Genomic DNA, 20,140 nt, shown 5'->3' on the forward strand with positions numbered 1-20,140 from the left:
CTTTCTAAAGAAATCTAGAAAATCAAAGATATCGCAATAATCTATTTTCAATTTTATGAAGGTAGCTGCACGTTTTATCTCGCACATAGTAGAATGGGCAGAGTTGTTCTCCACTTTTTCGCCCAATTCTCAAGAGACAGAGTGTTGATTGGTGCAATTCAACGCTGCTGTAAGGAATTTGGGTTCTATTATCCGAAGAAATAAATTTCGTATAACTACACATAGGTAGTCTCTAGCATAGCGTACGATTGTAAGCACAACGGTTATGGGTTCGATTCGATTCTGGGGAAGGAAATATTTAAAAAAAATATTTCTTTCCTCTGGTGATGAGACCAAGGGTGGCGTTGATTTCCGACACTAATGAAAGTATCTTAATGGGGATGGAGTGTAGTAACACTAGGTTCTCTGCTTACCCTGCAATGTATGGAATACAGCGTGTAGAAAAAACTAACAAGTTAGTAACGACGATAGCACATTTTCTACAGTATATCACTAAAATGCCTACGACCCAAGATATAATGCTCGCATAAATCGCAGACAAAAAATAAGCGGTCTAATACATTTCGCTTTAGAGAAAAAAAATCATAAAAAATTAAGGTATCTACGTGGTCTGTGTGGACACACGACAAATAGGCGACTGATCTGTGTCGTTTGTCATGAGAAAAATAACGTCCTTTTTATCTGTATGGTGACAATGCGATAGCGGTTGACGGACAGTCTTGGAAATGTTTTTTATACTCTTAATTATTAAACTAGAGTCTCCGTTTTCTATTTTTTTCTTTAATTTGTATTGAAATTCCCGCTCTGGCAGACGAAGCGCGTCGTTCAGTTCCGTTGCTCAACAAAAAATTAGATGGTGTCTGGGAAAGTATGTCTATATGGCAGGTAACTTCTGCCTACACTACTATGTGGAACAAAGCTGTTTTTTTCTCTTTTCAATGCTATGTAATTCTAGTTTCATTTATTATTATTATGCAACAGTACTGTTGAATTGAGAATTGGCAGACCAAAACGGAGATGGCGAGACGAGCTGGACCATTGCAAGCCTGACTGGTGCTCAATAGCGTGAAATAGACCAGAGTGGAAGAAGTGGAGGGAAGCCTTAGCCCAACAATGGGATAGTACAGGCTAGGAAAAAACAATACTGTTGATTTACGATTATGATGTAACAATGATGAACATGGGAATATAAAAAAAATATTGTATAATTTTTCTTGATTTTATGAATTTGTCTTTTGTATACAATTTTTCCTTTCTTAACATTTTTAAAAAACATAATACCTAAAATATACCCAAGCCCGGGGCGTAGTTTAGGGGCAGGACTACCGGGAAAACATTTACCGGAAGGAAGAACGATCCACTGGGCCTTATGAAACATGAAATGTTCCAATTTTAACAAACACCAAGTGTTTTCTTAAACATTGGTTGATTTAAATGAAGTGTAAAGTTATTAATTCAACAGATAATTGAAAATTTAATATATTTTTTATTAGAATAAGTAAATTAGTTAACTAAAAATATTGTCATTATTATATTTATTAATTTTTAAATATTTGATATGTTGTATTTACGTGAAAAAATTTGCGATTTTTAAATAACAGACATTTTTTCTAAGAACATTTATGATTGATCGCATCATCGCATCGCATTAATGATTTTTTGCATTTCATAATCGATGGTATGGCGTTTAAAAATTTAAACGTTTTCAGATGCACTTTCTAGTACCGAGAAAATAAAAATGAACCCACACCTATCGCGAAAAATATAAGAAATGTACTCATATAATTATCCTGGTGGTCACCCCACATAATGTGTTTCGATACGGCTATCAAGAATCTGTCTGGAAATGATCTTTCATGGAATCGAGAAAAGGGTCGCATGAATCTAAAACAGCTAAAGGGCGAATGGGAATGGTGCCCTTTAAATAATATATACTATGTACGTAGGTATAATTTTTCGTTGTTGCGGTTATTGATTTTAAACATTTCTTTTTTTTTTTGCTGTATCTTGCATAAAGCAGGCTAGGCAGAGGGAACGAGTTTCTCCGTTCTAATAAAATTGCGATAATAAGAATAATCGAATCAATAGTCACCAGAACGCACGATAACAATTCGTTCCCCCGACGGGTAATCGAACCCACACTGTGCTGATACCTAACGGCTTCAATAAAATTATTACAATTATTTCTTATATCGATATTTTTATCTAATAAATAAAATACAACTCCCAAGTCACTGTCGCTTACGGCTAATGTTCGATAGTATTCCCCAGTCGGCGACAGTTTGATTCGTTAAATCTTTTTCATTTCTATTTTACTCTAAACTTTATATTAGATTCAATTAAATTGTAGATACAATTATAGTTTTATTGAATTAAAATATTGTTTTACTTTACTTTTTTATGTTACTTTTGAGGTCGTCATGAGAAGCGGCGTTTGACTGTAAACGTGACGATTGTGGGTTCGATTCCCACTGGGGGTAGTGAATTATTTTTATTTCTTTGCTCTGGTAAGAAATACGCCATTTAACACGGAATGCCTCGAAAATGGGGCGGTACCAGGTCAACGGAGTGTCTTAACACTAAGGTCCTTCTGACTGCTATACCTACTGCTATACATTGTAAAAGTATTTTTTTAGAAACAAAAAGAACTTAGTGTGTAGTGTGATAGCTTTTTAGTTACACACTGTGTCCCACACATACTAGGGCAGACAGAGGGAACCTGGGAACCTATTGTTAAGAAACTCTGTCCCTCATTAAGTTTCCTCCAAATTCTTGAGGCATTGCAAGTTGAGTGGTAGCACTTAACGGTGCGCCTGTTGATCTGTTGCCTTATGATCAGCGCGAGGAATTGAGAATATTAAATGAAAAGAAAATAAAACTTAACTTAGCTTAACGCTGTATACCTAGCGTAGAGTAGTCAGGGAGAACAAAAAGAAAATAATTAAAATGTAATCTTTTGTATGATTGGAAATCGAATCCGCAACTATCACGTTTATCGACATGCACTGCCTAGCACGAAGACGTACATATATGACTATAACCTCTATTCCTCACAAAATAAGCTTAAGAATATTTAAGTTAATTTCTTTCACATTTTGTTATAAGAAAAGATTGCTCCGTTGAAAATATTCTTAACCTTCTTTCTTTGTGTATTTCTAAAGCATAATAGGTATTATATTCTAATAGATATTGAACTAAACATAGTGAACTTTTATTATCACAATATGAGGTTGGTGCTCTAAAAAATCTTTTCATAAATTTTCTATAAGAAACGTACGCCTACTATACGTAAAACATATTATTTTTTGCTATATCCTATGCATAGCAGAGAAAACAGAAGGAACTTGAGAACTGTTGACTCAGCAGACAGAATTTTTTATTAATTAAAGTGTGAAATAAAAGCAGCCTATCTAGAATTTGAACCCGAAACTATCAACAGTCATAGAGAACGCTCTGTCCATTTTTTTAATGTTTCTTAAAAAACGTATATTCGACTGAGATACTCAAATGGAAATGTAGATTGCCTTTGCAAGTGCGACGGGGGACAGGTCTTTTGTACACTCATATCGTTGAAAAGTACGTAGATTTTTTTTTTACAAAAAAAACACCTCTTTCAGACACTACGACGTCACTTTGTGCATGTCTATGCAAAATATTAAAAAAAAATGGCGCTCCTGCATTTTTTTTTAGTTTGGATAGCTGAAGAGGGTTCCAGCTTTGATTTCTAATGTACAGTATAAGTACTAGTGTTTATATGAGGTACTAGAGAGATAGAGGAAACTAGATAATAATAAAACACTTTTTTCTTTTAAATCTTTTTTCTTTCAAAGTTGAGAAGTTCTTTCTTTCCTTTTATTTATTTTTGTCGAATGCCTGAGGCATTGCGGGCTGAGTAGCGGAGCTTAACGCCGCACTTTGCCTCGTTCACAGAGGAAGGAAATAAAAATGTGAAATATTTCAATTCCACAAGTGGGAATCGAACCCGCAACCATCTCGCTTAAAATCCCACACTCTTTGAACATCTTTTTTCTTAGTATAGGGTAAAACCGGGATAGATGCCGCAGTGGGATAGATGCCCCATTTTCAAAATACCTAACTTCCCGAACTCGCGACAAAAAAATAATTGTACAAGCAGGAGCCACAGTCTTCCCGCACCAAAGTTATTCACGGACATTCGTGCAATGAGGACGCGTTTAGCACATTTGAGTAAATATCTCCGCGGCGAAATTCGTGAACGCGTCAAAGATTTATAGGTTAATATTTTGCGTTGTATAACTTTATAATTTGTAATCAATTACGCTATATTTTTTATTACGTCGATGTACTGGTTCATTAAGACTGTATCTAGGTGCTTATAGATTCTATTTTGTTTATAATTTCATAAAAAAAATCCTTGGCATCTATCCCTATCACAAAGGATAGTTGCCCTGATTTTTCGAGGTATAGGTGCCCTTAGGGGCATCTATCCCTTTATACTCAGTATATGGAGTTAGGTATATATTTTTAAAATATTTTTTAAAGTATTTATTAAATTAGCATTTTTTAAACACAAGAAAGATATAGCTAAGAGAAAGTAAAAACAATTGAAAACTAAGTTAGACTGTTTCATTAGAATGTTTAGAATGTTTCGAAAACTATAAAAATACGAAGTCGCAATCCGACTGGATTCAATGTGTAATGTGTCAGAACTGGCTACATGAAACCTGTACACTTTTCAGAAATTATTGCGCAAGATGTGGAAAAATAAAAACCCTATCTGGCTAAATTTTAATTAAATTGGAATAACGAATAATTATTATTTGAGATAATTAGAGAATTAGATTAGATGATTAGAATAGATAACTAAAAATTATATTTTGTTCTTTTTAATCTTAGTGTTTTACAACAAAAAATATTAAGAATTGTAATTTTGTTGTAAAATTTAACTTAAAAAATATGATAATGGATGTTGAAACTTAAAAAATTATATTTTAGTTACACAAATGTTTTAAAATTTTAATAATGGTTAGCTATTTTTGTGATATTACAATTTAATAGCAATTATAAGATTTAAAAAAACACTATATACTTTTCATTATTATGATTATGTTTGTTGGAAACAAAATTTCTGTTTTAAAATTAGAATTATTTAACAATTGGTTTGGTTTTTTCATTTAATCGGTATAAAGTGCACCTATCTTACTCTGCAGGCATCTATCCTCCCCAGCATTTTCATAGTGGGGCAACTATCCATATAGGTGGGCATCTATCCTCAAAATTAGTGTTTCACGAAAAGCTATTTTTTGCAAAATCTATATTTGATTTGTTAAAAAAATATATAAGTAATTCATCACAAAGGATTGAGCTAGCTAAATAAATAAAAATTATTCCTATAAAAAATATATTTTATCTAATTAGGTGGGTATTTCAAAAAGTAGGGCATCTATCCCGGTTTTACCCTAGTGTGAAAGAAAGTCGCTCTCTACTGTGTTTTAGTGATGTCACTGACACTGAGTTCTCAAATACACCAAAGCTGGATAGGAACCCTCAACATTCACATACAATCAGATACTTCCCTACTGCGCCAGGATATCTTTACTAACTAAATTATACTCACCGAAATTAATTACCAAATTTTATTATGAAAAGCCTAATTATGAAACCGGGATTTGTATCCGGAAGCAATTAAAATACATTGTATGTAAAATAAGATTAATTTTATAGGTATATTGGGTTGTTAATTGAATTTTGACGTTTGTGACAATGGTCGGATGGTTGGTGATTGTTTTAGATATTTATATGGACCTATATTATATAATCGTATTTTTTTTGTATAATAGGGTAGGCAGAGGGAACCTAGTGTTAAGACACTCCGTTTCCCACTTTCCGCCAATTTTTTCGAGGCGTTGCGTGATGAGTGGCGGAACTAAACGCCGGGCTTTTGCCTTGGTGCCAGAGCGAAGGAATGCTAATATTAATAAATAGTATTTCATTTCCTCGAGTATACATTGATCACACAACCGTCGCGTTACAGTCACACCCTCGTGCCTCTGCGCCACTACGACCTCGAAGTAAACTCTAGAAATAAATTGAAGATAAACAAACACAGACCCTAGTTCTCACACGAATATTTAATTTTATACTGTAACAGAAAATCAAGTCAAGCTGAAATTTAAATTACACCGCAAAATGATTAAATTTTTATTAAAAATGTCATTTTTCACGCCCGGTACATTCGTGCATATAAAAATTCGCTGACATTATTCAAACGGTGGCTGTATTACAGAAGGGTGAATAATCATACACATATTATATATTTTTTTTCCAAATGCTTTAAATATTATGTTCAATAATGAAGAGGCTGGGAGGCCGTTCTGGTACAGGGGCACAAACGTACGTCGGTTGTGAGTTCGATTTCCTTTCGGTTAATGAAATATTTAATACTTTTATTCCTCGCTTTGTTATAGTAGAACGATTAAAATTTTTAACAGAACCTTTCCTCTGAAGCGTCCTAGAACTTTCAAAGTCCATGCGAACGGAGTTGCGGGCTACAACTAGTCTATACAAGTATAAACGAAATGAGAATAGAACCCACGACCGTCACGCTCTATCTTGCATAATTTAATGACGTTGCCATAACGGTGTTGGCTCCCTTTATAATTGAATTTTGAAGAATCCTTACTAAGCATGTCTGTGTCACCAGCTATGTGAATGTCAATTTTCATTTCGAGTTACTTGAACTGACTTCTCACGTATATACCTACCTATAATAGGTACATATATATATGTAGAAGCATCAGAAAGGGCCTCAAAGCGGTCTTGGCTGTTTCTATTCATTTGTGGGCGTTGTAGCAACAGAGATGTTTAAATAAAAGTCACACTTATATTCTGCAGTATCTTATTACTCGTTTACATAACAGTTTTACAATAAATCTCATAAGATTAACAAAATTACGATAGATTAGGAGCCAATAGGTTAATTGGTGAACATCTCACGCCATAGCTGTCAACCAATGACATCTGCTATCACTTGTGGCTACACCTACTACCCTATTCGGGGTTACCCGCTCCATTTTAAATATTCTTCTAATATAATCCATTACATAAAACAATTAACATCCAAACGTTATAATTGCGAAATTATAATTAAAACTAATACATAGCAGCGCGCCGTCACGGCCGTCCTGCATCGTCACACGTCCTCGTGTGCATAGGTTCATTCTGTGAACAATAAACATAGTGCTTTGCAATATGTCCCGTTCGGTCTTCCTGACCACACAATATCTCCCCTTAGTGGATGTAACAGTGAACTCATAGTGACTACAATTTTATAAGTGTATTACAAATACTACGAAATGTTTCGTATAAGGCAAACATAACAATCTTACAAATGTCAATACCACATAGGCTAACAGTCACACAGACAAGTCATTGCCACAACAGTTAGTAATTGCCACACAGGCCAGTCATTGCCACACAGGCCAGTCATTGCCACACAGGCTAGTTTCTGCCACACAGGCCAGCCATTGCCACACAGGCTAGTACTTGCCACACAGGCTAGCTGCTGCCACACAGGCTAGCTGCTGCCACACAGGCTACTCGTGGCCACACAGGCTACTCATCGCCACACAGGCTACTCGTCGCCACACAGGCTACTCGTCGCCACACAGGCTACTCGTCGCCACACAGGCTACTCGTCGCCACACAGGCTACTCGTCGCCACACAGGCTACTCGTCGCCACACAGGCTACTCGTCGCCATACAGGCAAGTCGTTGCCACAAGGGCTAGTCGTTGCCACAAAGGCTAGTTTTTCTTTTTTTTTTGGTTTTTTTTTTTGTTTGTTTTGTTTGTCTTAGCTTTGTTTGTTTGTCTTAGCCACACAGGCTACTACAGGGTAAAAGGGGTATGTAACTATTTAACATGGCCGTCATCGGCACATTCTGACTTTATTTTGTTGTTTGCAATCTCCGGCACTACTACGTGCTGCTAGAATTGAAAACCAATTACTACGGGCTTACGGGCTCTTTTAAGAGTCTCTAAAATTTTGGGTCAAACTTGGTTTGATTACAGCACATAATCACTTACTTAATTCTTTAACTTTGCTTTACGTTTATCAAACTAAGCTTCTTCTTCTTTTGCTCATGTCGATTGCTCGATAATAAGATTCAAATCAAATTCATCCGTGGCTAATTACATTAAGTTTAGAGACATAGAAACCTTTACTACTAATAATTCTAAAGGACTCGCCCTGGTTATCCTACTCATAATAGCTGTGCTAATGGCTAGCTGATTGTCAGGTAGTGCACCTTACCATGATTTATTATTATCTATCTCGACAGAGCTGACTTTATTAAAGAGCATTCGGCAACAGAGCCGAAACAAAATGAAAACTTCTCACCAGATTCATCTCAGAACTGATCCATAGCTAGTTGAATGGAGCAAACATTCACCCATCGTTCAACCCGTTCATCGCATGCCTTGGTATCCATACTAATGCAGCACATTGCGATGTGGCCGCATTTACCACACGTGAAGCAAGTTGGAGTAATCACCTCCATATGCACACCAACTTCCTTAGACTATAGAGATGAGGTAGTATCTGAAAACTCACAACGTAAATAAGAAATTGCTATTACAACTACTATTGCCACAACAATCACTGGGTACGTGACCCTGCTTGTCACAGTTATAGCATCGCTGTGATGATTCTATTAGTGGCTTTTTCACTTCCATAGTCAGAGTAGTCTTCCCACTAATCGGATGTCCACTTTTTCTTTGAAACAAACTGGAGCGAGCATTTCATTCTCAAGGCGAATTAACATTTATAACATCATTAATTTGGTAATAATCTTAACTGGCAGCTATCCTGCATGACATTCAATAGACATTATTTCCATACATGTTTATCCTCTAAATATTTCTGAACAGTGTTATAAGCAGCACCCGGCATACGCAGATAAACACTCGTCTTCTCTTGGACCACCATTGAGTAATCGCCATAAATTGCAGCTGGAGTCTCAACAGTATCAACAGTATTGAACAAGTCAAGATGACGCCGATCCTTTGAGTACCTGAGCAGTATAAAAGGCTTTTTCCCAGGTTCTCCTTTTAGTAGTAAAACGGTGTCATCAGCAAAAGACACAATTTTTCAAAAGTTCATAGGTAAATTCAATATTAAAAATAGTGTTGGTCCCAATATACTTCCCTGTGGAATGCCATATTTGATAGGAAGGTTTATGCTGGTATATTCTTCTATTTTAGTGCATTGCATTCTATCCGTGCGATAGCTTTCGGATAGTTTGTGTTCGTTACCCCTTACACCAATTTCACAGTCAGTTTTTTTTAACGAATTTATAATTATTACAACTTCAATTTCATCAGTATTAAGTAAAACGAATGACGATTGAATGTTATCTATTTGTGGTTTTCGACTGATATTGGGAGACTCTTTTTTTATCTTCTCGGCAAGATTTCCACCAATGCTAACGAAATATTTATTAACTATGTTTCAGTTGACCTGCGGGGAACTTGAGTCCCGTATTAAATCAGAAGCGATATTCTTATTGTCACGAATACTTAACTTATTTTTTAATACTTTCCAAAATTTCTTATTATTTGAGTTTGCTCTCACAATCTCGGATTTGTCAAATTCTCTCTTAGCTCTTTTTGTGCCTTGCTCATTGTAATTATCAAATCACTGCCAAAATAAGTTTTTCTTGTAAACATATGTCACACCAACTGCGAACGTCGTGGTCTGCAGCATCAGAATTAAACTTTCGTAACATTATTTTTCTTAATGTCAGATACCAATGGCTCCCGTAAAATTTTGTTTCGACATGTCAAAAATAAATTTTCAACTTCACATTTTTTTTACAATTTTCACATCTTGTCAAATTTTAATACTCTGTTCTGTATTTTGTTCCTTATTCGTTGCTGGTAATCCCACTTCTGATGTAGAAGCATCAGAAAGGGCCTCAAAGCGGTCTTGGCTGTTTCTATTCATTTGTGGGCGTTGTAGCAACAGAGATGTTTAAATAAAAGTCACACTTATATTCTGCAGTATCTTATTACTCGTTTACATAACAGTTTTACAATAAATCTCATAAGATTAACAAAATTACGATAGATTAGGAGCCAATAGGTTAATTGGTGAACATCTCACGCCATAGCTGTCAACCAATGACATCTGCTATCACTTGTGGCTACACCTACTACCCTATTCGGGGTTACCCGCTCCATTTTAAATATTCTTCTAATATAATCCATTACATAAAACAATTAACATCCAAACGTTATAATTGCGAAATTATAATTAAAACTAATACATAGCAGCGCGCCGTCATATATATATAAATAAAAATTCTTATAATTTTTACATAAATTCATATAATTTTCTTGAATCTATCTTACTAAAATGTAATAGAAGAAATTCATTCATGTTTAAAGAATGATTAATTGTAAACTATTTTTATAAAAAAAAAACAACAATAAAGTCAAAAAAATATTTTTTTTATAATAGTTTTTAATTTATTTAAATTTTACAAGTGTCTATTTCACATAGTGTATATTTCTTTTACAGATCACTGACATCTGCGACGTTATGAAAGAGGTAAGTAAGCCAGGTAGACTTTTTACTTATTATAAGAATATTTTATTGATTATTTTTTTATGCGTTCTGTTTCAACGTTTATAATTGAACAAACTTAGATAAAAATTGGAAAAGGGAGTTTCTTAACCTTAGATTTTTTCTGCTTATGCAACTAAAATGATTTCTTGCCAATTTACTGTATGCCGCACATAGCAGGGTAGACAAAAGGAACCTGGGAACCTAGTGTGAAAGCATTACATACTTTCCCCCTGATTCTAGACGCATTGGGTGTTGAATGGGGGTGGAATTAATTTTCATCTTCACCGATTTTACTATATCACGACCACTTTAGGCTTTATGGGGTGTTGTCAAGTGTCATACTTTGTCTTTGCTAAGGACAATATAGACCTGGCATAGATTCGTACCAGACGTCGTCGTATTCAGATTGCATTATACCATAGCGATACATACTCCGCTCCTGGCTTCGCCTACTTAGATAATATTAATTTAAATTGTAAGTATTTGGACGTGTATATAATATTAAATTTTTAATTATCTTCACTAGGAATCGAACTAACAACCTGTAGCGCGCTTTCAGTTGTACGCTTCTGTGCACTTTGGATATCTTTATAATTATCATTAAATCTTTTCTAAAGTAAATCAACTAAATTTAAGAAAAAACTACTCATTGTAATACACAGTAAAGTCAACGAACTACTATAACAAGATTTATAGACGCTTCGTAAAAGTAGTTTAGAGGTTAAAATCTTAAATAAAAATAATCTTTTATTTTTCAAATAACTTTTTTTTTATGTTTGTTTTATTTTTCAGACATCTCTAAAATGGTAGCAAGATTTTTAGTAGAAAGATATTTTTAGCTTCTTTTAGAGTAGGCAGTAAGAACATAGTGTTAAGACATTTCATTCTTATTAAAGCAATTCCATCTCACACTTTCCGCCGAATTTTAGAGAAAAAGGAAACCAGAGCAACCAAATGTAAATATAAAATCAAGGTCACTCTCGGAGGATTCATTCCTCTTTGCTTTATATAAAAAGGTACCACGAATGAGAATCGACTACCTCACCGACAGACAGACAGTTCAAATTCGCAACGACGGTGTCAATTTTAACTTTGAACTATAATTTTATTACTTGGAACAAAAATACGTATTTAGTTTTTACTGCTACCATCTACTCTTTACGGTATCAATGAAATGGTGTGTCGCTTATGATGATTACAAGCATTTTAGTGTAGACAAGTTTTTAGTGTTATTTGTATGGCAATAAAAAAAAATCAGCTCTACGCTGTATCCCGTATGTAGTATGGTAGACAGAGGGAACCTCTTGTTAAGATTCTGGAGGCATTTTTGCCTCGACACTAGAGTGAAGAAATAAAAATATAAATTTAAATAAATATTTCATTACTTCGAGTGAAAGATCGAACTTACAACAGTTGCGTTTACAGTCAACCTAAATTTGGGATATTACATGTTGAGTGGCGGAACTCAACGCTGTACTTTTTTTACCAGAATGGAGAAATTAAAATAATTAACCTACATGTCAATGTAATCCGTTGCCCCGCGATGGTCTGAATGGTCTAATTTTACACAAAAAATGTAAAAAATAGTAGATAATTTTGAAAATCCATACCTATATTATAAATTCGAAAGTGACTCTGTCTGTCTGTCTGTCTGTCTGTCTTTTACGCAATCAGGGTCAAACCGCAAAATTTAATTGTGATAAAATACTCATATAGAGATACTTGAGGGTCTCGGGATGAACATAGGATACTTTTTTTTTCTCATATTTGTAATATATTAAAATACTTATTAATTTGACATGCAATTTATTCCGCCATGTTAATAACAACCGTCGTTGCTAAGCAACGATTTGCAAGGTTTGTTGTTAGAAAACGTCACCCAAAATGAGCTTGCTTAACGCATCTCTCTATTGAAAACTGAAAATAATTTCATAAATATATTTAATAAATATTCGTATAGTTCAAGCAATATTTATAAATAAAATAACGATGTCTCGATTTGAACTATCTCCAGTTAAATACGTATCTTTACACCAATATGTCGAAATATAAAAGATACCAAAGAGTCATTGACAGAAAAATAGATTTATCTTCTTCACTCTGTCGGTCAGTCTTGCAATACTCGCGTTATTTTAAAATGCTATTTTTAATTCTTCTTTCGTCCTTACAATCCATCATCTGTTAGAAAATTTATTAAAGGAATAAACTATGGTAGAAATTAAGGGTATTCGTTTCTTTTTTTTATAATTTTAAGTACAAAATTTAGTACAGGATGTCGTAGAGTAGCACAATGTCTTTATTTATATTTCTTTGCTCTGGTAGACAATACGCGGCGTTGTGCTACAATACTCCATTTGTAATGTCCTGAAAATTAGGCGCATTATAAACTCTCCGTCCTCCACATTTCATCGCTGTACCTAATGCGTTAAGCAAGCGTGCCGAGTTTAACGCCGTGCATTGTCTATGGGATTCGAACCCACAACTGCTCGGTTCTCACTTTTTTTATTTTCAAATTTTCAAAGTAACAAAAATATATTGAAGCATATAAAAACACGAGCGTCCTCCAGAGATAAACCTAATGTCTATGTAAGTGTAATAAAAGTGGAATATAAAAGAGAACTTGATGAGCCATAATTTCTGAGGAATTTAGGTCGTAATGGACAGAAAATAACTGAAAAAAGGCTCTAGCCTATGGAATATCATAGCAGTTTTTATTATGATAAAACTTTATTTTGAGATTCATGCTTTATACCGCACATAGAGTAGAGGGAATTTGCGAACCTAGTGCTCAGAGACTCCGTTCCCACTAGAACATTTTCCTTTTCCACTTTCTTCCGAATATAGGTAGATATAGGTTCTTATTTCTCTGTTTTACTAGTGCCTTAATTTGAGGCATTGCGTATTTATTGGTAGAACTCAATGCTCCATTTCGTTATTCTAGAACGGAGAAATAAAAATTATTCTATCTTTTGAGTCAGAATCGAACCTGAAACCATTTTTTATAACCAGATGCAATCCTACTGCACAACGATGGTCTTTATGACGTAAAATTAATAGAATTAATATAATTTTCACCAAAAAAAGAACAAAAACTCACATCTCATATTAATCATCTCACTAGTTCATTCTTTCATAGAAATAATAAAATAGCGTTAGTTATAAAGGAAAATATAAAATAACATTCTGATTAAAGTAAGTAATTAATAATAGTAGAAGACAAAGAAAATATTCTATTATACATCATGTTCGTAATATAACAGGGAACCTTTTAATATATATTTATAATATAGGTATTAATTGTTTTTTTTTACTGTACAGCTGAGCTATATATAATATTGAGTATGATTAAGACATTCTGTTTCCCATTTTCCGCCTAACATACCGTTCCATAGGCACTTGCTGAGTGGCGGAACTCAACGTCACACATGGTCACATCTGGTCTCAACTTTATTATTCTCATGTGTTAAGGTCTCTTATAAAGAAAAGCAGAGAGCAGAATGTTTTAACACACCTTGTGTTACTATTGTTACTCTGCCTATCATATTATACGCAATAAATATATTTATATATTTTTATTCGTTAGCTTCACGTCATACTCCGCACAAAGCTGGATAGACAGACTGAACCTGGTAACCCAGGGTCAAGGTGCTCCGTTCCCATTATGACACTTCCGTTCCTCCCGACTACTTCTCGAGCATTGCATACGGAGTGACAAAACTCAACGCCGCACTTAGCCGTAGTGAGGAAATTCAAATATTAGATATTTCATCGTTCCGAGAGGAAATCGAACTCATAACCATCTCATAACTACCTTTAGAGCCAAGTTTGTAAAAGCACTCCACGAGAGTTTTAATAGGTAAAAGTAAAAAAAATATTAAAAGGATATGAACCCACGACCACATACTTATACCTAATTGTGTACAGTCATAGTGACTGGTAATATTTTACAGTATGAAAAGCGAAAACGCTTTACACAAGCGCTCAGTTGGATTGTTCACACAAGACCAAGTTCATATAAGAGCATTGTTGTCGTCATGAACATTTTACTCTTCATCATTTTTCATATAACATTTTTTTTTGTAATTTCCAGAAAAGACTGGGAAAATCGAGGTTTTTTCTTATAGGCGTGGTTTGGATCTAGTGATAAAACACTCTGTATTTCGTTTTTTTTTCTATTTTATAAACTTTGCACGCTGTATGAACTCAATTATGAAAATACCTAATATTGCAACGATTCTAGAGAATGAAGAAAGGATTCTTTTTATGGAGATCTTAATCGGGGCTCAGGAGCGCAGGTTTGCCACTATGAGCGCGACAGGTTGTGGATACGATTCCAATTCGAGGAAATAAAATGTTTAAGGTTTTTATTTGCTCACTCTCAAGGCAAAGCGCGGCGTTGAGTTTCGCTACTCAACACACAATGCTTCTAAAATGCGGCGGAAAGTGAGAAATGGAAGTTCCTTTATGGGAACAGAGTCCCAGCACTAGGTGTCCAGGTTTCCCCTACCTACCCTGCATGTACAAATAAATTAATATATACAAATAAAACGCACTAAATTCGATATCTGTCCTAATTTTAATCAAATTATAATAATTTTAAACCAAATTCAATTACCTAAAAAATTACACAAAAATTAGGTAACCTAGTGACATAATTTAAGCCATACTTCCTTCTATTACGTTTAAACTTTTTCACATGTAATATCTAAATTTCATCAAATTTGTTGGCTATAAAGATAGATACGTATTTCATCCAAATTAAAATAAACATTTCTGTATTTTGAAACACAAATTTTATAATTTGTTTTATTTCCATCATGGATGATACTAATTAATTACTTTCTTAAAATCTCACTTCGTATTTGCTAAATTAAACCGTTTCCAAACGAATAAATTTTGAGAATTCCTTTTATGTTCATCTCAAGCAAGTAATTACCAGTTAGATTGTAATTTGGACGTAAATAAGCACAGCGAAATGTTCTAATTTGAAGCCCTAAGAAAGCGCATAGCTTATCCCCAATTTATATTTGCCCAAAAAAACCCATCAAGGGACAAAAATGGACAGGCGCGAAACAATAAATTTTAATCAAGACACAAATTACTTTGGCAATTGAGAATTCTTTGTTTTTTCCACTCTCAGTTACAATTTGGGGGAAAATGGGAGTTTTATTTTGGTTAGACGATGCGGCGTAATTGTTGGATTGAGTGAAAATAGTTCGTTTAAAATAAGTCCTCAAAAAGCAACTTAGCACAAGGTTCCCTCTAGCTAGAGTAGGCAGAGGGAACCTTGTGTAAAGAGACTTCATTCTTTACTTTCCAACTAAGTGACCCTATAAGGGTTCCGTTTTTACCTATTAGAATATGGAACCCTAAAAAATTGAATACTTAATCAGTTATATACATTACATATACAATTAGTTTTCATTATTGTGAACATGTAGGATTTGCAACTATTATCAAATGCACTGTGAATTTAGTGAATATATTGTCATTCCAACTGGGGCACAGTAGTGTTGCCGCTATATTTCTTGCCACCTTCTGTGATACATTACTGAAAACAGACGGGCACTGTTGTACCACAGTGTTTACAGCTGTTTAATTGAGAATTATTGTAATTTATAAAGTGATTTCTGTTCTGTTTCTGTAATGAATTATGAGTAAGTCCAATATTTTTAATTCGGCCGTATATCGGACAACGGAGTGTCTCTACTAGGTTATCTTTGTCTACCCTGTCTGAATAAAATTCCAGGAGCACAAGCGTGTGACTGTAAATGCGACAGGTTGTGGATTCGATTCCCACATGAGGAAATGAAATACCTTATATTTTTATTACTTCACTCTGGTGTCGAGATGAAACGCGGCGTTGAGTACACATTGCTTCCGGAATACCGCAAAAAGTGAGGATTGAAGTGTCTAAACGCTGGGCTTCCGTAGGATAACATAGATTTCATTTACATTACATAGACCTTAATTTCAGGTCCTCTGAATACTTCCCATAACTTAATCAGGCATCTGTCATTGTAAGCCCATTCCATAATTAATGGCATAGATTGTAGTCATAAATAATGTTGTCTTTCATCCAGCTATTAAGTTGTTTATAAGTTGTATTTAGCTTGATTTATGCGTACGCTCTCTGGAGTACGGTGCTTGGTGAGATCATTTTAATATCTTGTTCAAAGAACTCTTAATTAAAGGAGATATTTCGGAACATCTGTTACTTATTCAACTTGGGATAAATATTCAAAGGGAGAAAATGTTTGTACAACTTTCTGATGTGTCCTTAAGACGCACTTAGATGGGGTCCAAATTCAGAACGTAATTTTGGGTTTCATTTCAAATATAAACATAGTACAGTGGGATATGCAAATATTACGATATTTTATACTTGTTCGGAAATTACCTGTTATATTTCTTATTTCAGTATTTTTTTTGAGATGTTTTCTAGACTCGTGTTGTATCCCATATATAACAAGGTAGAATGTAACGTGGAAACCTATTACTAAGACACTTCCGTTGCCCACATTTCATTTCCTCGAGTGGGAACCGAACCCGCAATCTATCGCGTTCACAGTAGCACGCTTGTGCCCCTGCGCCACAAATAGCCTCATCATAATGTTAAGATATGGAAGTATAGCATCACGCTTTATCCCTAGCGAAGTACCCAGAAAGAACGGAGTGGAGATATACCTCTTTCCCATCGCCTACTGTTATCACACTCGCCATATAAGTCATTTGGGAGGTCCTCATGCATTTTACGCGACCTTTTAAAGCTAAAAATATTAACTTTTACTTTTGCAAGGAAATAACAAAATATTTTAAAATCAGATAGCAAGAAATCATATGGAGATAACAATTATCCGTAATATAAAATACTATAAACAAAGCACTTAGTAATTTAGCAGATTGTTAGATTTAATTTATCCAGTTAAAACCACATAACCGCGCTCCCAAGACGTTTAGTTTAAAAAGCCAACATAAAATATATTAGAAGACTATTCCTTAAATCTTGCTCAGAACTAATATGGACTGTACGCTGAAGTTATAAGATTCAAATTTGTCCAAATATTATAAGATACCTACCAATCCTTTAGGATATTATGTAGATTTTTGGGGTCGCGCAAACATTTGAGGGAAATATATTTTCGTTTACAAATTCACAATATTGTTTTCTGGGGTATAAAAAGGTTTATAGTGACCCTTGGCCCTGCCCTCTATTGTTATTTATTCAGTATAAATGGGTTCTAAGATGACTTAATTACATATACGGTTCCGTTCCGTTAAGACATAAACCCTTTATTGGTCATCAAACCGACGATCGTTAACTAAATACGTGTGTCGTATTGGAATCCATATATAACTTGGTATTATCTATATCTGATTACCAAAGCTTCATGCTATATCTGTAACTTATATAGGATATTGGTAAATGCCTACCAGCAATAACACCTGGCTCGAATTATGGTTTGTGAAATCCATAATTTGTTTCTAAATGCATCATGATGATAATCATGGGGAACGGAAGTGTTTTAATGGGAACGGAATGCCTTTACACTTGGGAATCTATTGTTAAGGCACGCATAATTTAACAGGATAGGTAAAATTACTTTATTACTAAAATCGTCCCATCTTTGATCCTTCGTTAAATTACATGAAGAGGGGTTCTCCATTTTTCGCCAAATTTTCCTTCCTGGACTGCACCCCTGGACTGCATACACATCTATATGAAGACGTAGATGACCATGGATGAGATAAAAGTAGCATACAGAGATCGTAGTGTGTCTCTAAAAAACTTGAAGTTATATGTTATTTTATCGACTATTTTCATAATCTACAGCTTTATCATCTCCTTTCTTATAATTATCTCACAGAAATAGTCACTCTAACTTATCAAGACACCAAGCCTGTTATTTCAATTACGTTATAATCGTGTAAGTATTTAAATATAACAACCACCACTAAAGTTCCATAAATAACAAGTTAATATTTACCATACGCCGTATCTATAACCATAACATAACACTAAATATAACCGTAAAACCAGACCTTCGATAACAAAATTAACCTAAAATATCAAACGACCGCCATATGCTTCAATTTCTCTTAGCTAAGCTATAATTTGACGTTCAAATTAGACTAGCATCCAGCCTTTGTGCTATCGAGTTGAAAATCCAGTGGAATACATACCTTATTGTCTGTTCCATAGAAACCGGTGCCTTCACAATACAGGTATATACGATTCCTTTATACCTTTTTTACATACAACGTAATTACAAACCGCTTTGTTAATTGTGCCTTGTAATGTGGGTGCTTTTCTTAGCTCAAAGCTCGATGTGGGGCTTACAGAATATTGTTCAAGGTAATATATGATTTAGGTGAGGATTTTCTTTGTATGTGGAATATAAAATTCTTTGTTTTTTCTAAGTTTAGATTCTGTTTAAGTAGTTTTTTATAGTGCAAGTCGACAATTCAGGTCGTTGTGTGATACAAAGTGTAACTATAAGCACGACGTTTGCGGTAATACGACAATCGCGGCGTTGAGTTACAATGAAATTTCCTCCTCCGTTTCTTCCGGAAGTAAGGAATGGAATATTTTAACTCTACGTTCCCTGTGCCTAACCTGCTTTATTCAGAATTGACCGTCTAATAAAAAAATGAAACAACTACGCCAGTGAGTAGTTTCATTTATATATAATTGTGATACATTTTATTTGTTTTTGTCTTAAATATTTTTTTTGACACTCAATGTCTTTCGAGATCTTCATTTAAATAGAATAATTATTGCTGTAAATGGGATAAAACTGTTTATTTCACTTAATATTCACAAACTCATTAACATTTTATTAAAATAACATTTTTACACAACTTAAGTTCATTATAGCATTTAAGCTGCTAACATTAAAACAAAACTAAAATCCTCAAATATTCTTAAATGATCAACCTAAAACAACATACGGGTATAATTACAAATACAGTATCACACGAGCGATTAAGCAACCCGATTATACATACGATAACCCTATGAATATTAGAAGAGATTCTAATTTAATCCTCTTATTTAACAATGTATTGAACGGAAATGATAGTTAACTAAGCCACTGGGTTGCTTAAAATAGTAAATAAACTAGCATAATCTAATAAGTAAGGTCGTGACGCAGAGGCACAAACGTGTGACTGTACGTGAGACAGGTTCTGGGTTCCATTCCCACTCGAGGTAACCGTCATATTTATTAAATTTCTACTAGTAACGAAGCAAAACGCGGCATTGAATTTCATCACTCAACAGTGTAAAGGTATAAAAAATAAAATAAATATAATTAAATAAAGGAGTGTAGACGTGTTTGGCTATGGATTAAATCCCTATTTTAGGGAATAAACTACTGTCATTTTCACGGCTTGGCAGACAAGCGGTGTTAAGTTCCGCGCTTCAACACCGAATTATTAGAAGTAGAGGACAGAGTAACTCTACGTTAGGATATCTTTGCCTACATTGATATACGTGCGAAACTGAAAAATTGATAGACTTTGTATTATAG

General features: G+C 34.3%; 1 protein-coding gene across 4 annotated transcripts in view; it reads left to right on the forward strand.

The window, feature by feature from the left end:
* The window catches only part of LOC146532291 (zwei Ig domain protein zig-8-like), a 226,182-nt gene that overhangs the window by 128,490 nt on the left and 77,552 nt on the right, over positions 1 to 20,140 (forward strand). For all 4 annotated transcript variants that reach the window (XM_085197251.1, XM_085197252.1, XM_085197249.1 and 1 more), the window contains exon 2: positions 10,560 to 10,589. The gene's annotated coding sequence lies outside the window, so the exon portion shown is untranslated. The remainder of the gene's footprint in view (positions 1 to 10,559; positions 10,590 to 20,140) is intronic.

This window comes from Heliconius melpomene, chromosome 14 (genome assembly GCF_056956725.1).
Source record: "Heliconius melpomene rosina isolate 202511_hmr_F chromosome 14, ASM5695672v1, whole genome shotgun sequence".
Classification (NCBI taxonomy): Eukaryota; Metazoa; Arthropoda; class Insecta; order Lepidoptera; family Nymphalidae; genus Heliconius; species Heliconius melpomene.